Source organism: Gymnodraco acuticeps, unplaced genomic scaffold (genome assembly GCF_902827175.1).
Source record: "Gymnodraco acuticeps unplaced genomic scaffold, fGymAcu1.1, whole genome shotgun sequence".
Lineage (NCBI taxonomy): Eukaryota > Metazoa > Chordata > Actinopteri > Perciformes > Bathydraconidae > Gymnodraco > Gymnodraco acuticeps.
Genome location: NW_022989983.1, coordinates 1,395,087 through 1,418,689, shown reverse-complemented (window position 1 = coordinate 1,418,689; position 23,603 = coordinate 1,395,087). Strand labels below are relative to the sequence as shown.

Here is a 23,603-nt window from a genome sequence, read left to right as displayed (position 1 = left end):
AATGACTATTAGGGGATAAAATCCAGCTGTAGTTTGAGGTGTTAACATATTAAAAGGGCAGACAACGTAAACATGTTCCAAATTAACTATGAATCCTTAAAGTGGACCTATCAGTGGCGGCTGGTGGAAATTATTTTAGGTGGGGCTATTGTAATGGTGAATAAACCACACGGGGAACATTTTGAGAAATGACCCCTTAAATTAAGACTTCTGGTGATGTTAGAGATATGAGAAGACTGATCAATACCTCCATAATCTTCAGTGTGGTTAGCTATGAATCTTCCAAAACTTCCAAATACCTTATCCTGGACATAGTTTCGGTTCTTTGGGAACACTCAAATGATTTAATTCCCATTTAAAATCAGGAGACTAAATCCGAACATTATATGCAGACACAGACGTGGTTCAGAACCACAGAAATATTAGAAAACAGACCATTAAGGCAAAAAATCTAGTTTGATGGATGCTGTCAAAACTCAACTATATACAATAATACGTGTGTGTGTGTGTGTGTGTTTATTTATCACGGGCACATCTGTCCCCGGCTGTTTGAAGAGCAAGCATGGGAAACAAAAGACAGCGTTTACCTGTTTGCATCCAGCTAGTCACACACACAGTTACAATCACACTCCCTGTAATTGACATAATTAATAGTTCAATCAGGAGAGACGTGATGTATGAAATACATGTTTATTACCGGGACACATAATATGAATGAATAGTGATTGACAGATTATAACAAGTGAATGAAATGGTGTTTGGCGATTAGGCCCCGGTTTGCAGGATAATCATTCAGGAGGGGAAGAACCGCTCCGATGAACCCCCCGGTGTCTAGACACTGGTGGTGGTGATAAGTAGTTCGGTCCGGTCTGAAGGGAGAAGGTTTTAGCTTGGCCCTGTATTAGGAGACAGGAGGCGAAGGGGTGGAGGAGGGTTGCGCGTTGCCACCTGAAATGACAGCTGACGGAGAGGGAAGAGCAGATTTAAAGGGGTTAGCGGGTGCAATGATAGGCTTGTGAGAATGGGGGGAAGTGATTGGCTAGCTGGGGAGTAACGCCCCCGATCACTTATTGAGAGAGGAGAGAGTATTGAAATGACGTGTAACAGACATAGGATATTGGTCTTCCTGACTGAACCTGCGCTGAGCTTCATATAGTTTAGCTTCTCACCATCATTTGCTGTGGCCCACTGATGTTAACGATCGTAACTGAAAGGCTGCCTGTCAAACGTAAACATTCAGCCACGTGACTCGCAAACTCTCGCGAGAGTTTTACACAAGATGGATCCTTTCTAGCCATAACCAACTCACAGACTGCATCGGGCGCTGAAATTCCCGCCCTTTGAGCATCAGATCTGACGACGCTGATTGGCTGAAATTATGTTTCGGCGTAGTTTACGGATAGCAACAGTCAGCAATGTGTTGGATGCTGCTGGGGCTGAGTGAGGGCTCCTTTCTTAGCGCCCAGACGAGAGAGGGTAATGATGTGTAACTTTAGACTTTGTAACACAATTTTACACGAGATTTTATTTTAGATTATACATTTTACTGATACAACTATATAATATTTACCTTGTTCATTAAAAATAAAAATATTTTTTATTTTATTTTGAATGACAATCAGACATGTGGGAAGGGGGGGGGCGGCCGCCACTGGGACCTATCATGCAAAATGCACATTTGTATGTTTTTTATACATGAATATGTGTCCCGGTGTTCCAGGGAACTCACCAAGTGTCAGAAAATACAACCCTCTCTCTTTTCCTCCGTACCCACATCTTTTAAAAACGGGGCTACAACGAGCGGATACAGATTCCATCTGAGCTGACGTCAGCCCGGAATAGTGGGCGGTGACGCTCCGCCTATACATGGGCAATGCTCCACCTATCAGGGGAATGAGAGGTTGCCGTGGCATGGTAACATGACGCTCGTGCCTCACCCCCCTCCTTTGCAGGGCAGCGAGCATACTTGCCAACCTTGAGACCTCAGAAATCGGGAGTATTTCAAAACCACCGCCGGGGGGGGGGGGGGGGTGTGTGCTGGATCACCGGAGCTGTTAGATTAACATTAACATGCTTATTGTAGTTGTAAGTGCACTGTCTTGCAGCCTGTCGCACCATCCTTGATGGAGCATATGTGTGGGCTGGACCTGTATTTTACAGGAAAGGAGTGAGCAGAGGTTCGAGTTGTCGATTCTTGTTCTGTTTTCTGTGACTATCTGCCTCACCCTCTTTAGACTTTCAGTTGCGCGCGCTGCTAAAGAGACGCGCTACCATGGAAACCAAACAATGGTGTAGCTGTATTAAAGTCCGAGTGGAAACAGTCCTGAGTAAATCTGATTTTGTCAGAAATCGGGAGAAATGCGGGAGAAATATGACCCCGGGAGGAAACCGGGAGAGGGCAATGAAATCGGGAGGGTTGGCAAGTATGGCAGCGAGGTCAGCTGCAGCTCATTTGCCACAGAATCAGCCCTTGCAAAAACAGTGCTGGAATAGAGCAAATAGAGCGAAATGAGGCATGGCTAAAATGCATGATCTGTTTGGTATTTTGAAAAAAAAACTTCACAGACATGTTTTATATAGGTATGGCCCTACAATATATTATTCAAATATAGCATGATAGGTCCACTTTAAAGTGTAAAAAAAAACGTAATTCCAGCACAGTAGTTCACCATACATTGCATATTAGTGCACTTGTTCCCTTTAGGCGTGGCTACATTGGAGGTACGTTTTGCAGACCCATGAGCAAGTCTCTTGAGGTTGCAGAGGAGTTAAGTGGGGGATTGCGTACAATATCACCACTGTAGGAGCAGATAGTGCGTGCAATATGAAAGCGGCAGCAACAATACTACCAAATAAGCATATGTATAGCGCACATTATACAGAGGTTCATCACAATGGATCTCCGTGACAGGGGTTTGGAAATCATCAATTAACAAAACTACAACACCACAGTAGTAGCTTCGTTTTTTTGAATTACTGGCATAAAGTTCGACAGTAATTGTTGCCATAAAAAACACTTTTAATTTCTCTCACCAGTTGGCATGCATTTCTTTATTACAATACCACACGTCTACGTGTTTCATCTCCCCTCATAAAGTGAATACCCTTATTTTCATGATTAATCTGGACGGAAATAATCTATATCCACTACCATTTGATGAATAACTCTAAAATGAGGTATTCAGGGTTCCCAGAGGATGAGGCACAGTGACTTTGCTCCCTCGACCTTTCCCCTAGCACCATCATCAGGAGAGTTTCCCACTTGGGTCGCCATCTTCTTTCCATCTAGCGCTTCATGGGGTTGACCTAAGGCTAAGCGGTTTTATCTAACAAATCTAAACAACCGTTGGATTTCAAATATAATAAAAAACGTTTTGAAACAGTGCCAACAACTCTGCCAACAGTGATAGTTAGCCATCTGAGGCGGGCAGGGAAGATAGTGGCCGAACCCTCCCACCCTGGACACAAACTGTTCGCCCCCCTCCCCTCTGGCAGGAGGCTGCGCTCCATCGGGACCTGAACCTCTCGCTACCTGAACAGTTTCTTCCCCTCCGCTACCAGCCTCTTAAACAAGGCCCGGCCCCCCCGCTGACACTTTACCTCTGCCACATCATAGTCTAGACCCTATATGCATTACATTAATGCACACAATGTCATACTCCTTTCTGCACATATTCTGATTTCACATTTCATAGTTTATATGCAAAAATGCATTCATAGCATTCTATTTCCATGTAAATTACTGCTTTATTTTATTTTTATTTTATTGCTATTTAACTGTATTTTATTACAGTGTAAAATATTTTGTGTTTTATATTAGACTTCTTGTTTTTTATATTTTATGTATGCACCATGACATCAAGTCAAATTCTTAGTATGTGCGAACCTGGCAATAAACCTGTTTCTGATTCTGATTGTATAATCTCTGAACATCAACAGGCCGTGCGGTCCCAGCTGTGTGCATCACTTTTTTTAGTGTCCTTGGTTTCTGTTCGAATCAAATCAAATCAAATTTTATTTCTATAGCACATTTAAAAACGATTTTCGGTCGAGCCAAAGTGCTGCACATGCAGATAATAAATAACACATTCCTACCGATGTAAACAGAAGACAATAAATTACAACATCAAATATAAAAATCAAACACAGGGAAGTGTCATGAGTCGTGCTCTGCTCTGATTAGAAGGCCAGGCCTGTTGTGTTTTGAGCTTATTGCAGCGTTATGAATTTGCAGATTCAGCGTTTTGTTTGTGCAGCGCTTTTAGTAAACGCTGCAAATGTTTTGTTGGTGAAGATGTTTCTTAATTGGCATGTGTTTTGGCCCATTTGTGTTTTAATATGCATCGTTTCTGCAGCACGTTTCTCATAATACAAATGTTTTGGGCCGTTGTGGCGCGTTTGCACCTAGAGATTATAACAGAATATATTTTTGAAGTAACCCTCCCAACCCTGCGTGTCCAGTCAAGATCTTAAATTATACACTAAGGCCATATAAATATTATTTATTTGATGCTTCAACTACAATTTGATCCTCTGTTGAGGATTTATTCTAATATTGTTCCCAGTGGGATACATTCACCTGAAATTAGCTCAGCTGTATTCCCTTACTTATTTAAAACTGCAGAAGAAGATAATCTAACAACAGGGCGGAAAACTCCCGCTGTGCCTCAGGGCTGAGAACTATTGAGCTCAGGAGTCTTCAGCTAATTTATCATTGATGAATCATGTTTTCAAATAGGAAGATGGATGCTCTGTGCTTACATAATGTTGCCATAATTCAGCAAAGCTAGTGACCCTATAGGATTTAGAGGAGCAAGAGAAGAGGAGATCAATAAATAAATATCACCCCCGGCATTTAATATAGGGTATTGACCGTCTATGGTATTGACACGTGCTTTGACTTGACATTGGTGGCCTGAAATGCTTTTCTCTGAAAACAGCTCTTGATTTTGGAGGAAATTATGGTTTAAATGGATTTCTCTGAGCTGATCACTATGCTCTCAAAAAAGGTTCAGCCTGACTCAGACATTTGTATGGACTCGAGTTTCAAACCAAGCTGTGATATCTTATCTACAAAATTGGTTTTCAATACAAGAAGGTACAATTTGTGTCTAGTCACCACCTAAGAATCTTATGTCGATATAAAAGTGACAAAAGATTCCACATGAGGCTTAGTGGAATTGCCTATTATTTGAATAATTGATTGGCCCAAGCAAAACAATGATTGAGTCTGATCCTGATTAGAGTCTCCTCCTTTCCATTAGTAGCTTCATGTAATATTCAAAGAGGCCTTACAGCTGTCCCTCAAGGAAGAAATCCCATAAGAAGAAAGGTTGTGATTTATATGCCATGGACGTCGGAATGGACTGAAAATAACCGTATAAGGTTTCTAGCACCTCCTTGATTCCAAGTTTTAAATAATCCAGGAGAGAAACTGGCTAAGCAAAACCAAGGTGAACCATATATAATGGATTTCACTGAAGTATGAGAACCCCGAAAAACGGTCAAAGGTGAAATTCTTGCAGGACGAATATCAGCATATGTCCTTTTTGCATAATTTATTTACAGAGGATATTTTATGCTAATTTCCAGGTTCATACTTGTATGTTTTGCCTCTACCAAGACATGTGCTTTAATCCTCAGAAGCGCTTTATTTGTCTCATACTGCCTGTGGTGCAGCACCTCTTTTCACCCTCCGTCTGAAACCAGAACCCAGTCTGCTCTGATTGGTCAGCTGGCCAGCTCTGTTGTGATTGGTCGACCGCTTATAGACATCCCGCCCCTTAGCCTATCACGTACAATGATGTGAGTGATGGATCGCCAGCCAATAGAAGCGCAAGTGTAGTGATGTCATTATGTTACGGAAGTAAACAAAGAAGTCCAATGGACAAAAACCTGTACAACACACTACAGGAAATGGGAAACCCCAAAAAACACAAGAGTCTCAGCAAATCCTGTCTCTCAGAATTGTCCCTTTCAGCTTCTATTATGTCAAAACCTTCTCTTTTAACATAGACTTGATGGACGTTGCTGGTCGAATAAAGATCTGTAATCAACGTTATCAAATCGTTTGGCCTCTTTCACTGAACTTCAGATACATTTGATCTCAGACCTTGTAAATCTGGGAAACGGGGGGAATGAAACTCTGGGGTTATATATCATTTTAATTGTTTATACTACATTATCACCTACTTTCTAACCAGATTAGACAATCGGTTGCACAAGATCTTGAACCCACATTTATCATACGTTGTGTCCTCAGGTTGGAAGACGTTTTGGAAGTTTACCTCCAGTCTCTGTAGTCAGGTGCATAATCCAACCAGAGCAAGACTGACCTGAGCAGTGCATCCTGTGTATATGTTGAGAGGCCAAAGGAGGATGAATACAAGGCAATGCTCAAACCTCTACTGTAAATCTTTCTAAGCAAATTAATATTGAGAAAGTGTATGCATAATACATCACTTTCGCTACATATTGAGTTAACGATACCTTGCCCAGAGCAGAGGAGGTCTAGAGAGTTTTCTTCTTTGTACAATACTTGGACCGCTCGACTCTGGCTCAGAGCAGAATCATCTTTTTATCCCATTTGGTTTTCTTATCCTGGAGGCAGCACAGTAAGATACAAAGAAAGATCCTTTTTTATTACCAAGCGCAAAGTATCAACGGTTGCCAACTTAATATCGTAGGCAAAGTTTCCAGTAAAAAAATCACATTTAATCGTCTAATCCTCCACAGCGTCTGCCTGCCAGTGTTTAACTCATCACATGAATCCTAAGAGTCAAGGCAAGTTCAACATGTCCCTTCATGCTAAAGCTTATTCTCTTCATTAGCAGTATGGTCATTCAATCTTTATGCCCCGTGGTTCCTAATGCACATATAATGTGATACAACGCCTTCTTTAAAATACGCTGCCATCAATATTCCGCTTTAAATGTCCTACAAGAAACAAAACTGGTAAAAGTGTTGGCTATAAGAGTTGAGAATGAAGCCAAACAGAACCCATAAATACGCCCTGTGTTAAGCATTTAGTCATTCACTATCTCATCAGTTATTTAGCTAACTTAAGCGGCTAAGATGTGCTTTTGTTTGACCATCAATACGGGAATGAGTCACTAAGAGCAGCCGGGGCCGTTTCTAGCTTTTTGGGGGCCCTATGCAAGATGCTGTTTGGGGGCCCTAGTTTTGACTACAATGGGGGGGGATTCCGAAGCCTTTAAAGGTCCCATGTCATGGCCATTTCCACTGATCATAATTCCATTGTTGAGGTCTACTAGAATAGATTTATATTGTGCAATTTTCCAAAATCACTTTGGTTTCTCATACAGCATCTCTGTAAACTACGTGTATTCACTGAATTTCACTCTCTGCCTTTAACGGCTCGTTGTAGCTCCAATAGCTCCAGCCCCCACCCTCCCTGTGAGCACAGTGTGCTCTGATTGGTCGGGACGTTGTGAATCGAGCTGAGCTCCGTGGAGGTGTGGTTTCCTTGTTTAGCGATACACAGCCAAACACAGCCAAACTCACCCTGAGCACACACAAAGTCACAGCCGAAGTAAAAACAATAAGTGTGGCTTGATATTGAGTAAGAAAAAGGTTGATAAACGCTGTGAGAATGGGTCTGCACAGAGAATTTTGCCACGATCCCAACTGTCTGTTATAGTAGCCAGGGAGGAGAGATCAGCAGCGCTGCATGCACTGAGTGTGTGTGTGAGGAAGTCCGTGGATTGGTCAATTTGGACCAATCAGCAGGGGCTTAACGTAACGGCTCCGCGGACGTAACGTAACGGCTCCACGGATTGGTCCATTTGGTTCCGGGTAACGCATGACATCATGAGTTACCCGGAAGAATCAATGGACAGTGACGTATCTCCACGAGGCGTTTTGGGGAGATATTTTCTGTGTTAGAGTTTTACTCGCTACAGGGTGTACTTTGAGGGTTTTGACTCTGCAGACCGTTTACATGCATAAAAACCTTCATAACACACAAGGGGACGGGTAATAACCGGAAAAGCATGACATGGGACCTTTAAGATGATCTGTGGAGATGCATCAATCTGTTACACTTTAATAGGAAAACAGGCTAATTTCACGAAAACCAAGCAATTGAAAATTACAAAAAATGATATTAAAAAGGTAAACAATAAGGCTCCTCTATGTCAATAAATGCAAGAGATGCAGCATTTTCTCAGCTGTCAGCCCAACGATGATTTAATAATAATAATTTCAATTTATATAGCGCCTTTCACGAAACCCAAGGACGCTTTACAATGGGAAGTAACAAAACAAAAAGTAATAATAATCATACATAGGCTGATTTGGACTTTATTACCCCAAAAACCCAAGCCACAGTTTTGCTATCATTGCAGTTTAGTCGTGTTTATATCCTACATTGGATTTGTAAGCATATAATGCTTCACCGAACACTCACAGGAGGGGGCTTGGCTGTCTGCAAATAAAGACGGCTCATTTTAATTCTCCCCAAATATATTGAGGCTGAACCTGAACTTTGAATTATCTGCTCCCATCATAATCTTGGCGATCTTGTTAAAATTGTGAATGCAGAATTAAAAATACTATGTAACTGGTTTACAGTTAATAAATTATCCCTTGATGTGGCCAAAACAAATTACATGTTATTCAATACAAAGTCTGAGAGTAGAAATGACTGCATTATACGGATTTGCAATACAGAGATAGAAAAAGTTGGTGCATGTACATTTTTAGGACTGCTTGTTGAAGAAAAACTCAATTGGAAGCACTATATAAATTATGTACAGACTAAACTGTCAAAAACAATAGGTATTTTGTATCATACTAAGAACATTCTTGAAGAAAATATACTCTTTATAACAGTCTATTTCTCCCTTACCTTTAATACTGCTCCGAAATATGGGGAAACACGTACTCAACAAATCTACAAAAAATAATAACATCCCAAAAAAAAGTATTACGAATAGCCTGTGGTGTTGGTAAATATGAACACACAACTCCCATATTTTAAAAAACTCAATCTATTAAAATGTGTTGAGATAGTACAGCTTAAAACAGTACTGATTATGCACAACATTTTCCATAACAAAATGCCTAATAACATTCAAAGCAGTTCCAAACCACAGCGTGAACATATATGAATGTAAAAAAGGTCACTTGAAAATAAGTGTTCACAATGTTTATATGCAATTATGCATATAAACATATTATTATTATTATTATTCATTTGCCAAGTGTATATATTTATACATAGTATTTTAATTTCCAAAAAAAGATAGTTGAAACTGCTATTGACATGTGCAGAAAATGACCCTATATCTAGTTTTCGTATATATATGCATTTATTGTTTTCCTGCCCTAACTTTTATTTAATTTGTTTTCTTAATTTTTTTGTACTCCTTCATTTCTATACGTTTTTGATGCAATAATGCCGCTGTATTAGGATGATGCACGGGAGGGCTACTTTCCACAAGCTATGCTTCAGCCCTCCCGCTTCTACTAATTTTGTTCATCTTTGTGTGTATGAATTACACTTTTTTTGTTTTTCGGATGAATAAAAAAAAAATACTTTCAGCTTGGGGGCCCCCTAGTGGCCGCGGGGGCCCTATGCCCCCGCATAGTCCGCATATAGGAAGAAACGGCCCTGAGAGCAGCTTCCAGGCGGACAATAGTCTGCTACCAGCCGCTGAAGGCAGAGCTCAATTATAGCAGGCTTTGTGTAACTCCTGTTCCTCACCTCTTGTATTATATTTCCTCTTCTTACACTGCACAATTAACGATAAACCCATCTCTGTGGACATCCGTGTCGCTAATTTGTGCCTCGGGGTGCACGGGGTGATAACACTGGAACACAATGGGAGGCGAGTGAGCACATGTTTGGCTCATCTACGACGGTTAATGGAAGTTCTCAGCTATTGTTCGTCTCTGCTCCCTTTGATGGACTTTTCCTTTCACTGTACATCCTTCATCTTACAGGGAAACGATGTTGTGATAGAGAGCTTAATTTCCCCCAGTAATCGTATTATCATAGCAGTTCATCAGTGGCAGCAGGGTAAATGTGTCAAGTTATTAGGGTGCTTTAGGTTAATTGGATAAGATGCAGCCTCTTGGTATTGGTTTATGTTATTATCTTTTGTGCATACCAAAATACACATAGAGACAAAATGGATAAAAACAGTACAATGCATCAGTAAGTAGCCTGAGGAAATGGATTGCATGTATTCTCGCCTACAAAGCCCATAATGGGCAGGCGCCATCATACCTTAAAGAACTCATTATACCCTACTGTCCTACTAGGGCATTGCGTTCCAAGAATGCAGGGTTGTTGGTTGTTCCTAGAGTCTCTAAAAGTACAATGGGAGCCAGAGCCTTTTCTTATCAAGCTTCACATTGTGGAATCAGCTTCCAGTTTGTGTTCGGGCGCCAGACACCCTATCCGTTTTTAAGAGTACGCTTAAGACCTTCCTTTTTGATAAAGCTTATAGTGATAAAATAAAATAATCTAATAAGAGTGCATTGACGTAGACACGTTGTGCCTCTTCACCTATACATTTGAGTTCTTACTCTTTCACTTAAATCCTAAAAACTTAGATCTTATATTTAAAACTTTATCCAAAACCTTTCCCCTCTCTGACCTCTCGAGGTTCTATTAGAGGGTAACAGGTTGCAGAGAGGCCTATTCCGGCCGAGGAGTGTGGAACGTAGTCACAGACCTACTCCTTACTGTACCTCTCACCAATTCCAATTAAGGTTCCAGTGGGGACCTTTCTCCCTGCGTCTGCCTCTCCACCTCTGTTTCTTCTTACTTGCTACCCTTTTCCCTCAACCTATCCTAAGGGAGTGCATGTACGTAGACACGTTGTTCCTCTCCACCTCTGTTCCTTACTTCTTACTTGCTACCCCTTATCCCTCAACCTATCCTAAGGGAGTGCATGTACGTAGACACGTTAGTTTAGCTGCTATAGGCTTAGACTGTCGGGGGGGACACCTTACTTCTTCCTTCTGTCTGTCTGTACCTGTGTACTCTCATGTTCCGATTAACCCAGCTTCCCCCAAATTTCTTTTTTGTGTCTATATCTACGCCGGGATCCTGAGTCTAGGCTGATCCTGTTGCTGTGGTCCTGTGTCCTGGATCCTCTATCCTGAGTTCTGGATCTGAGTCCTGGACTTCGCTGTGGTCCTGCCTGACTCTCATCATACTTCCCTGATGGCTCTCACAGGATTGTTGACATCCTCGTGGATTCATCTTATTATTATAGACACGTGCATTTCCAAACATTTGGTCTTTCCAAACATTTGGTCTACCTACGCTGTAAAATGTATTGTCTCTTTGATTTACACACGGCATCTATTGCACGTCTGTCCGTCCTGGGAGAGGGATCCCTCCTCTGTTGCTCTCCCTGAGGTTTCTCCCATGTTCCCTTTAAACTGTGGGTTTTCTCTGGAAGTTTTTCCTTGTACGATGTGAGGGTCTAAGGACAGAGGGTGTCGTATTGTCATACTGATATTCTGTACAAACTGTGAAGTCCACTGAGACAAATGTAACAATTGTGATATTGGGCTATATAAATAAACATTGATGGATTGATTGAATTCACACAAACAGATATAAGTGTATCTTGCTCCAAAATGAATGCATGATAAAGGCCAATGATGTGCCCTTCAGAATGGTTATGAAAGAGCTTTCTAAAAGGGAATAAAGAAAAAACACTTCACCCAATGATAGTTGGACAATTGAGTATATGCATGTCTACTGTAAAGGATATATTGTGCATTGAATTGAATGTTAGATACCTAAGAGGGCTGCCTATATGTTTAGCTGCAACAGGTTAAACACAAGTGTGGTGAGATGGGTTGCTGTCAGATATTTCTGAAGTTTATTTTTATTTTTCAGGCCTGAGATTTTTAAAGAGTGACTGCTAACGTAGCTGCAATCCCTTCTGAGAACATGGTTTGTTTTTAGATTTGAACAGGCAGCTAGAATCCACTTCAGTTTTCCGGGCCTTATTCAAAGTGTCTGTGTCTGTGGCATGGCTCTGACGTAAACACTGCTTGCCTTCACAAGCTGACAGCACTGAGGGTTTAGGTTGTGTGTAGACATAACTGACAGATAGTACCCAAGCATGGGCCCCCTGCAGTTTAGCCAATTACAGGGAGCCATTTTCATCACACCCCCAAGCTGACCGAATCAATGAATGGTGCAAAATGGATATATTCTCTGTCCACAGTGTGTGCCAGGCCCCTTGACCTGGCACTCTCTGTCCACAGTGTGTGCCAGGCCCCTTGACCTGGCACACACTGCCTGGACAGCTGGCAGGTATCACGCGCCTTTCACTAGCAGCACTAAAGTGATCATACTCACTGAGATTCGGGATCTGCCTTCAGGAAAGTTTGGATTACCAGCGGTAACTCCGATTTCACAATGTACAGGTAGCTGGACATAGCTATAACAGAAAAGACAGACAAAAGGTGAACATTTGACCCAGCATGCCTGTGTGCTTACTGAGCAAATAGACATCGGCAAAGCCAAGTCACATAATTTGTGTGTAACTATCAGTGGTAGCTACTACTGAGGAAACCAAGGTCATATATGTGTGATTAAGCAATCAGGTTATCTTCTACAATTTGGAAGAGTGGTGGTATATTATCATCAAATTCAACTCTTTTTTTAATACGTTCAAAAGGTTTTAGAGCTACATTTATTTTAAATTCCACCTTTACCAAAGAATGATTTAGCTTGTTCTTATTGGTTAATCATATCAGTCATTTTAAAGCACTTTACCTCCAATATTCTGCAGAGTGATTGCTATACCAGCAGCCATTTTTCCAGGAGTGCCAAAGGCCCTGTATCCAAGTAGTTCATAAGCTCGAATTCCTGTGAACAGATTGCAATTACATTAGTATTTACTCAGTTATGTTGGCTGATAAGTGCCTTTGAGTAACACAATAAAATACAACAACAAAAAGTTATTTGTGAATGTTGGATTAAAACCATTTGTACATTTCATAGTTTTCATATTTTTTTAAAACAAGAAAACATGGACACACCAGATCATAGAATGCACTTATTTTTTAATTAGCCTTGTTATAATAAATCGAATCCATTAAAGAAGTTCAGTAAACTGGGAACTACATTTTTTTTATACAAATCCGTATATGTAAACAATTGTAATAATTGTATTTGATTGTACAACTGGAACAAGCAAATTGACTGCAATTATGTTTCAACAGTCACATTAAAACAGTTACTAAATCAGCCTACTATCACCTAAAGAATATATCTAGGATTAAAAGACTAATGTCACAGCAGGATTTGGAAAAACTTGTCCATGCTTTTATCTTCAGTAGACTCAACTACTGCAATGGTGTCTTCACAGGTCTCACTAAAAAATCTATTAGAAAGCTGCAGCTGATTCAGAACGCTGCTGCTCGAGTCCTCACTAACACTAAGAAAGTGGATCACATCACTCCTGTTCTGAAGTCTTTACACTGGCTTCCTGTGTGTCAAAGAATTGATTTCAAAATACTGCTGCTGGTTTATAAAGCACTGAATGGTTTAGGCCCAAAATACATTTCTGACCTCCTGCTAAATTATGAACCATCCAGATCTCTCAGGTCTTCAGGGACTGGTCAGCTTTCTGTCCCCAGAGTCAGAACTAAACATGGTAAAGCAGCGTTCAGTTATTATGCTCCAAATATCTGGAACAAACTCCCAGAAACCTGCAGGTCCGCTGCAACTCTGACTACTTTTAAATCCAGGCTGAAGACTTTTCTTTTTGTCGCTGCTTTTAATTGAACTATTCATATCTTAGACTGCACTGTAACTTTTATCCATGTACTTTTTTCTTTTAATGTTTAATTGACTGCACTGAAACTTTTATCCATGTATTTTTTTCTTTTAATGTTTATTTTATTAGCTTTTCTTTTTAATGACTGATTTTAAATGCCATTTTCTTAATCTCTAGTCCGATTACGTTTTGAGTCCTTTTTTTGGGAATAATTTGCTTGATTAATAGTCAGGAACCATTAATCAGATATCTATGTCACTTTGGATTATTCTGGTTGCATAAAGTTGGATACATGTCATGTAAAATTATGTATACATATATTTCTGATAACACAACTCAACACAATAATATGTAAAAATAAAAGCAGAGACAACACCCAAGGCTTACCCACAATGCCTGAGGATTTGAGCAGCAGATGAATGGAGTAAGATGACAAAGCTGCTACTGCAGTCAGAAGGAACCTGTGACAAAGTACAGAAACGAGAGTCGTAGACAAAACTCTATTACCACAAAGATATAGAGTGTTCCTCCTGAAGAGTCAAGACAGCACAGGGGTCTCAGGTCAGCAAAGGTCAGAGGTTGATCCCATATCTATCTGCTTTGTCAGACCTTTCCCAATATTTCTATAAAGTGTTTGTATCTTGTGTCACAACTGTAGTGAAAATATTCCAATGGCCCTTGTCTGTATAGGCAGAAGGATGAGGGTCGAGCCCTCATATTTCACCATCACCTCAAGCATAGCAACGGCTCTGTAAACTGCTGCAGCACAGGCAGTATGAGAAAAATGTCGTGGGTAAGACACTTCACCCCAAATTGCTCCTGTGGGAATTGCCCACAGTATTGAGTATGTAAGTCGCTTTGGATAAAAGCGTCTAACAAGTAACTTGTGATGTAACATTAAAGCATGGAGACATGTCACAGTAGAGACACTAAATACTGATATACAAGGGAAAGTCTTCTTTTTGGTTTTAGTGAAAATGCTTGTGTTTGGGAAGTAGTGAACATTTTAATGGATTCATTCTTAAAAGCGTTCAGCCAACAGATTTTTTGACATAGTTTTTCTGTTGTGACACGTAGCCCCATTACTTAAATTCATGTAGATTTTCATCAGTGTTTCGATTCTTCATTATACCGTGATGCCAGAAAAAATTTTGTTCAAGAATTGAAGGGAACACAGGTATTTGAAATACAAATGAATATTCCTTTAATTAAAACATTTGAAGGAATCTGAGTAATACCCCATCACTGGATGTGGTTGGGTCTTTGTTTGCAGCACAATCTTATCGGGTATTTTAGGGCAGTGCTGGAAGTCTGAAATATCCAGATTCCCGAGTCAGCATTGCACCACATTTTCTGATGTTCAGTCTAATCAGACTTGTTTGTGTGAGATCTGCATTCACAAACAGCCAGCGCCAGCTTTATTTCTGATGCATGCAAACTAGAGCTGTCCTCTCCTCAAACCTCACACGTGGAAAAAAGTAATAATGAGGAACTATTTCCTTATCATGCTGTCCTGATTTATGAAGGCCTACTGGTATTCAATATTTTAGTGATCACACTTCAACAAGATCTCATTAATCATCAGGTACAGTAGGTGTCATTTTTATTTTTATTTTACCGCTGAGATGACTAGTTGACAAGCTCAGGATACGAGCCTTGTAAAGAAAGCATCAATCATGCAAATGCTCTCCGGGGACCAGCCTCTCTAAGCACACTCTGCTCATTCCCCATAATCAATAACCCACCAATGAGCACAACATCCAGTGACAGAAATCTGGCTGCTTTTTTATAAGAGTGCGTTATGGCAGCATCATGCTGACATTCTCTCCTGCATCAGCATCCATTTTTAATTATGGTATCTCGCTGCTGCTCATCAAGTGCATCAGCCTGCTGTCAGAGTTTGTGCTTGCAGAGAGGCATAAGAGCTCTTACTGCAGCTCTGTGGAAATAGATGTGCCGGTACAACTGCCTCTTCTCCTGGACCATCTGTGGAGTGGCAGTGCTGGGTGACTGTTATATAAAGGCATTCATAACAGGCCCTTTCTTTCCCACGTTGTGCTAACAAGTCCTTCAAATCATGTCTGTCTCTAAATGACTGTAACTGCGTGTTGATATTCATTGTCTCGCTCTTCCAGCTGGAACAGTTTTTTCCTTTTTGGTTGATGTCCTTGCTCTGGCTATTTAGCAAACAGTATATTGTAGGTTCAATTTGAATTACATAAAATCACATTATTTTATTGTACGGCAACAAGGTATTTTACATTAGACTACACAGTAAATATTACATTACATTACATTTAGCTAACGCTTTTACCCAAAGCGACTTACAATAAGTGCATTCGACCAAGAAGATACAACCTTGAAGAAAACAGAATCATATAAGGTTTCATTGAGCCAAAACATTTCAAGTGCTACTCAACTAGCTTTAGATAAGCCAGTCCTTTATTAGTATATAAGTGCTTTGTTAGTCATTCTATTGCTCGAAGTCGAGTCGAAAGAGATGAGTTTTCAGTCTGCGCCGGAAGGTGTGTAAGCTTTCTGCTGTCCTGATGTCAATGGGGAGCTCATTCCACCATTTAGGAGTCAGGATAGCAAACCCACGTGTTTTTGCTGATGGGAACTTGGGTCCCCCTCGCAGTGCGGGTGCAGCGAGCCGTTTGGCTGATGCAGAGCGGAGTGCACGCGCTGGGGTGTACGGTTTAACCATGTCCTGGATGTAGGAAGGGCCAGATCCATTCGCAGCATGGTACGCTAGTACCAGTGTCTTGAAGTGGATTCTAGACACATATAAAATGTCAAACTGCATTTCAGTCCATAAGAATTGTAAAAATGGGAGTTGTTCCCAATTTTGGATCTATCTACAGTATCTATCTATTTACTGTATCTATCTATCTATCTATCTATCTATCTACTGTATCTATCTATCTATCTATCTATCTATCTATCTACTGTATCTATTTATCTATCTATATATCTATCTATCTATCTATCTATCTATCTATCTATCTATCTATCTATCTATCTATCGTAGTAACGCTGCTTGGCCACTATGACAATTTGGGGCTAGCTGTTTCTCTTTTTTAGTTAACACAAGAAACTGATATTGATGCTTTTATGTAACTCTCAGTAAAACAAGCACATTTCCTAAAACATAGCTCTAGTTTAATTATCTCTAACTTAAGTCCCATATGGTCGTCATCAGCTGAGGGCAATCCCAATTATTTCTTGGCTAAATACAGCATAGTGAGTCATTGCGGGTGAGTCATTTGGTTGAAATTCAATTATCTGTGTGTGTGTGTGTGTGTGTGTGTGTGTGTGTGTGTGTCCTCAACCATTAAGGTCTCCACTTGGACTGATCTCTTCAGCCTACAATGTCTATTGCCACTGTTCAACATGGCGGTGGATCTGTAATGGTATGGAGAGCCATCTCGTGAGTCATTCGTCTGATAATTACATTGCCTCGTTGTATAACAGCCAAGGCATATAAAGCCATTTTACACAACCAGTAGCACACTGGGGTGCAAACACTGTTCCCTCTCGATGGTCCCATTTGGCAGATGAAATGCTCCCATACAGACTGCTAAAGTGGTTTCCGGAAACACCACAGTGATGGAGGGTTTTCTTCCTGAGAAAGGGTCCAGTATCCACTCCACTCACTTCAGGGTGTTGTGTGACAGCTGCACCAGTCAGACTGAAGCCTTTCTGAAGAAAAATGGTATCCCCTCTGCTTATTTGTTATTTATAATGTTAATTCATTCATGCCAAATGTAGAAATATTACAAATTAAAGTGGCAGCAGGAGATTATTTTCTGCTTCAAAGGATCATTTCAGGTAAATGTTGATTGCATGATGGAATGGCTTTAGAATAAGATCTTCTCTTGCATTAAGATTAGCTTAAAACCCTCATTTTTACTATGCAGTTTTGTCTGCAGTCTAATAGCATCTCCCGGGAAAAATAAGATCTCTGTTCAACTCGGAAAGGGAACGGATAGCGCTTGTGTTGTGTCGATACCCATCAAGGCAATGAAATAACACAATGGAGCCTCTGTCATGTAAACCAAGCAAGCCACTGAATTTTGTAGCCAATTTTCATAGTGGCCAACCGGTGCTACTACACTTCTGTGTCAGTCCGTGATGCCATTGGGCCCGAAAATACTTTTTCCGATTGATTTAACATTTGGAAAGAGACCTCTGTTAACAAGATTTTTTTTTTAATTAAATAAACTACTCAGCACAAACACTTGTATACCCCTCTTTGATTCATTAGGGTCAAAAAGTTGTGCTTGAACCCAAGTGCACACTCTCTCTGGGCCCAAATACAGGCACTGTTTTTTTCCGAGAGTCAGGCCTTTTTTGACTCCATGCACCGTTAGTTGGTTCCGTAAGAGCCAGCATGTGGGACCGGGATTTGTAGTCTTTCTAGTCTTTCTAGTTGCGTATTTTTCATAGTCTTATATTTCAACAGTTTTACGACAAACTGTGACTTTTTTGACATGGGAATAATTTTTTAAGATTGACAAACATCATATGTGTAATTCGTGGCACAATTAAAACGGGATCGAAAGATACGTTTTCTCTCCCCATTGACTTCAATACATAATTTTTCCGAAATAAGGTCCCATGGGTCGGAAGTAGATGGACGGGACTTCGCCTCTCTATAGGAACGAACGGGGTCCCGCCTCCGACGCTGTATCCAGATCTCTTTATACCTCTGTGTAACTAAGAAGTCTAACCTTTTTTACTCCCACATTGTCAAAGGCAGTGCATTACGGCTACAGTACTTGCACTCTGACCTTTCTCAATAAAAGTTGTAGACATACACTGGACAACAGCAATTTGAAGACTAAATAGCTCGTGAGTTATGCGGCTCAATCTTTACCTGGCTTTGTTGACGGAGGAGGCGAAGAAGGCGTTAGGAAATGACAAAACCCTTTCTACGAAGTTAGATAATTAACAAAACCTGCCTAGGCATCAACACTACCACATGTTTTATTTTCCTTTGTTGTAGTGCTTGGATCATGACTTTTACTTCAAATTCAGATTCTTATGATAGTTTTCTGACCGCTAGCGGAAAGCCACGTTGCCATAAATGGACAAATAGCGCAATGTACTTGTGCATAAAAAAGATATCACCATTACTGTTACGCTGTTTGTCCGCAGAACATCGGAAGCTTTCATTTGTCTTTGCGGCAACAATATACCAGTTGGAAATGCTATAGTTAAAAATATATTTGATTTCACTCCAACAAATGTAATTATTCTAAATGTTGCTAATTTATTTAAGCCTGTCCATTTATCATCGTACGAATTTCCACAATTTGTTAATTTAGCTGTGCAGGAGAAAAACGAGAGCACCAGTGTGCACTGATTAACTAACAAAGAATGATAATTTCGTATCCTTTATGCCCGTGACTCATGACTTATTACTGAGTTTGCTCATAGATTAAGGAGAAGGCCATTAATAACTAGCAAAGAAGTCAAATATGCACTTAATCAATCATATAAATCAACATATTTTTACATTAAAGCTATTACATTTAAGCTTGTTTCAAATGATTTGTCTTGGAGCTGTTTCAGTCTGACAGTTCTCAACGAGTCCACTGGGAGAGAAGATAGTCACAAAACAGAGAGTGTAATTAAATACAATCTCTTTCAGGAATAGGTGGCAGCAGGAGCGAGTGACGGCAGTGGGAGTCATGGAAACAGCTGATGGATGGGAACAGGCAATGTGAACAGGAAGATAAAGACAATGACCTGTCAAAGGCCGGTCTGTGTGTCCTCTGAACAACAGAAACAACTCTGTGCAACCAATGGCCAAACAGTGACACAATCTTTTTACAAATGCATTAACTACTCTCTCAATGAAGCTGCCTTTAACCTTTGACATCCTTCAGCTTCAAGCAAGGACCTTCTGTATTGTCAAGGCTCTTTCTGCTCTTTGAACGCAACGCTGCCAGCCCACGTCTGTGCATAGAAGGCACTTGTGATACATCGACAGGCTTAGACAAGATTAGACACAAACATGACTTTCACCCCTTACAAAATTAACACTCTTCGCCAAAACGAAGGAAAACCTGGAACTCCTTAATCCCTCGCACGACAATTACAACTACGCAAAGACAGCGGGGGAGGACAGCAAAACAAACGGCTGCCATCTGAATAGGTATAATTCAGCGTACAGTAAAAATAGCTGTCTTCTTCCTAGTAGTCAGGCCTCCGCATTTTGTCTTGCTACTTAATATTTAAGATCTACAAGGGTCTAAAGCATGGGTCGGCAACAGGCGGCCCGCGGGCCATTGTTGGCCCGCCAGCAATAATATTTGGCCCGTAATTTTGAGAATCACTAATAAAATATTATTTTGAGATTTTTTTTTTTTTTTTTTTTTTACAACATAAAAGCCACTGATTGATCGGCCGCCGGTCATTATCGGCCGATATTCACTCTTAATAGTTTGATCGGTGCTCTATATAAAGGCCGATCAGGAGAGCTGGATCTGATCGATATGGACATAAACGCGAGTGAAGTATAACCGGACCCGAGAGAGAGATCAGATCAGCTGCTGAGTCTGACAGAGACATGCAGCTCTGCATAATCACCTGAAGCCCCGCCCACTGTTTAGCGAGCTGCTTGAGAAACTGACGGGCTGTCAGGAGAGAGAGAGGGAGAGGGAGGGAGAGGGGAAAAGAGAGCATTCGTTTCTCCCGTGTTATTATTCAAAGTTAATGTAAACTTTTGAATAATGTACTTCATCTACTACAAGTAGTTTGTTTGAATGTAATAATTATGTTGTTTGTTGTTTGTGGAATCATTTATTGAAAAATGAATCTGAACTTTTCGATCTGTAACGATTATAAACTGAAGCAATATAAAAATGAGCCCCATTAACTGAGTTTTAAAACATCAGCATATCCGGTCATAGTCCGGTGATTACCTGCTAACGGAAACTTTGCTACACCATTCTTATTATTATTATTGAAACATGACCGGTCATTTTCAAATTTGTCCGGTAAAATAAATTCTGTCCCAAAATATCCGCTTACATTCATAATGTCAGCGGAGGGAGGGGAAGCGGCGCTGTGGAAGAGCAGAGTGGAGGGAGAGCTGTCATCTTCCCTTTACAAGCTTCAAACATGTATTTATCGTGTGATTTTGGAAATAAAAATGTCATATTCTGAAAGTCAAGACTTTGTTTATTTAAAATCAAACAAAACACCCGAACCCCGAAAAACTAGTTTTTTACGCAAATCCACGTTTATTTTGAAATGAGCCGTTGCGACTTTCGACTGATTTCGATAGAGCGGGTCACATATGGCAAATTGGGGGGAACCAGGTCAATTAAAGTACTTATTTAACTATTAAATACATTGAGTTTGAGTAAAATACTTGGTTACTGATTAATTTAGGTTATAATATATTAAATTGCAAAGCAAAATGCTGTAATTGATTTATTTTGTCCTTTGGTATTTTTTAAAGGTTTTCAACCTGAAAGAATCCTAATGTGTCTTTGAAAAGTTGAAATAAAGAAAAGGAAAAAGGATTCCAGTTGTCCCTCAAGCCTCTCAAATGTGCAAACACTCAAATAAATGCCAAAAACCCAGAGAACTTGACAATACTTATCAGAATAAAATGTTAAATAACACTGCTACCTAGGCTAGTTAATAACTCTACTTTACTCAGTGGAGGCTCGTCCATTGAGGAAAGGGAGGACCATCCTCCCTAAAATTTCAGAGAAAAATAAACTTTGAAGCGAACAATAAATACACCTCAATTTAAAAGATAAGTCTGTTAAAATACAGATAATAGCCCTGGCTTTGGGACTGAAATGGGGCTAGAGAGGACGACCCTCCCTTTGGGCGGGTCTAGCCAGATGCTCTGGATTGGGCGCCTATATCATCAGTGAACCAATCAGCGGATCTGACTGCGCATCAGAGTGTTGATGGGGAGGGTTATCAGCGATAGAGTTTTTTCTGAACCGGGGAACAGGGGCGCTGCGCCCTCTTACCAAAATCAATTCCTTGAATTAGGCTTTGATTATGTTCTGGCCCGCCATCTTGCGGCTCAGCAAAAAATTGGCCCACGGCCAAACTTACTTGCCTACCCCTGGTCTAAAGGGATTAAGTATATAGCATTTTTATAAATTGGGGGTTATCAAAAGATGGCTTTTTGAAAAAAAGAAGGAAATTCACCAAAGGCAAAAGTGTCTTGACTTCTAGTCTAAAGTGTGGCGCTACAAATGCTGGATTCTATAAAAACAATGCAAAATAATCATTAATAAAACCAATTTTTGTAAACTACAGTTTGATTCCAGTTTGCAACAAAGGCGTCTGCTAACATCGAGGTCCAAGCTGATAACCCCGGGGACATCATCATGTTGCAGACTAAAGGGAGTTCAAGAAACAATTAAAGAATGGTGACCTAGTCTTTCAACATAGCTTGCTAGTTAGCTTGCAATCTCAAAAACCCATCGGCTATTGGCCTGATGACGATTCAGCTTGAAGGGGCAATTAATTATGACTTCTGGTGTAGCCAGCAGATATCTGGAAAGCAGATACTCTTGCCAAGAGAGATCTACAACAGGATTGTTTCACAAGCTAAATTCATTGGCTAATGGACAACAATGGGTTGCAAGATTGCTTTTCAGCCAATGTTTCTGCCCATTTTTCGTCTCAATGTGCCGTTTCCCTTCAACAAAAGTCTGATCAATCTGGGATGGTCAATACTTCCCTATTCAAACAGACAACAAACACAACACAAACGGAAACCAGAACAGTTCTGTCCTGTTGCCTAAAGGTTCTGCATGCATATACAAATATTTGTTATAAAGTAACTTAGCTACATTCATGACAAAAAGACAGAGAAAAATGTTGACGAACGTGAATGACTGGACAACGTTTAGGGTTAGTGAAGTGACTTGTTTCTCTGATCAGAATAGTAGTAAAGATGCTTTGATCAACTTTTTCTAGCAGCCTGTACAGCATGTCAACAGGATGGATGCTTGCTAATGATTGGTCAGGACAAAACAAATAACCTCCCTACCTGCCAAAAAATAAATGGAAATAAAAGCAATGTCAGTTTGGTCTGATTTTAAGCCAGTTGCTTGTTGGTGTGGTTTTTACTTTGCCATACAGCTGGCCAAATGTAGATTACATGTGGTCAGGTCGGCATGGTTGTTAGCTGAGGTACAACCTCAGAGGTCAAGAATTTCATGTTTAAATTACATCTAGATAAAATGATCTGTCATCAAACACTCTTTCCACTTTCAAATATAATTCAACAGATTACATGATGTCTGCTGTCTGGTGCTTGTTCAAAGGCATTCTGGGTACAAATGATGAACACAAGTCAAACTCCAGAAGGCAGGAGGAGGGGAATGTCAAAAAACATTATTGACCCACCTGTTTCTATAGCTCTATAAACGATATGCAGATACACTTGATTGCCCATTACTGATCACAGGAACCAAGTCTTTCTCACAGCATGGAGTCAATTGTCATTGTCTTAAAGCCACTGATGACACCAGATGGTTTCACATGAATTGGTGTTAATCATCACCTATTTAACTGCACAGCAGGACTGACAGACACTACAGCCACATTTTCCTGCAGGTGTTGTTTTGCTAACGTTTTTTCTGTCGTCTCTCTTGGACTTACCGTCCCAGCCTCACTGACACCTTTCTTCACGACGTCTCACCTCTTACCTCCCACTGGAAAGCGCCCTGTCAATCATCCCATAGCGATGCAGCCAAACCAACATCCTCCGTCAGTATTTCTAATCCAGGTTTCAGACGCTTTTCTCTTTTGTACCGGATCTGAGCCAAGAGGACA

The 23,603-nt window shown here is 40.5% G+C and overlaps 1 long non-coding RNA gene across 2 annotated transcripts; it reads right to left on the bottom strand.

The window, feature by feature from the left end:
* Positions 1-816: 816 nt before the first annotated feature.
* Positions 817-14,336, bottom strand: LOC117543696. 2 transcript variants are annotated; one of them, XR_004568588.1, is made up of 4 exons: positions 14,166-14,333; positions 12,773-12,865; positions 12,353-12,434; positions 817-960 (listed from the first exon to the last, which is right to left on the bottom strand). It is a non-coding gene; the product is annotated as an uncharacterized LOC117543696 (long non-coding RNA). The 2 variants fall into 2 exon arrangements; XR_004568587.1 differs by lacking the exon at positions 817-960 and adding an exon at positions 11,790-12,238 and having other exon boundaries at positions 12,279-12,434; positions 14,166-14,336.
* Between the last annotated feature and the right edge of the window lie 9,267 nt (positions 14,337-23,603).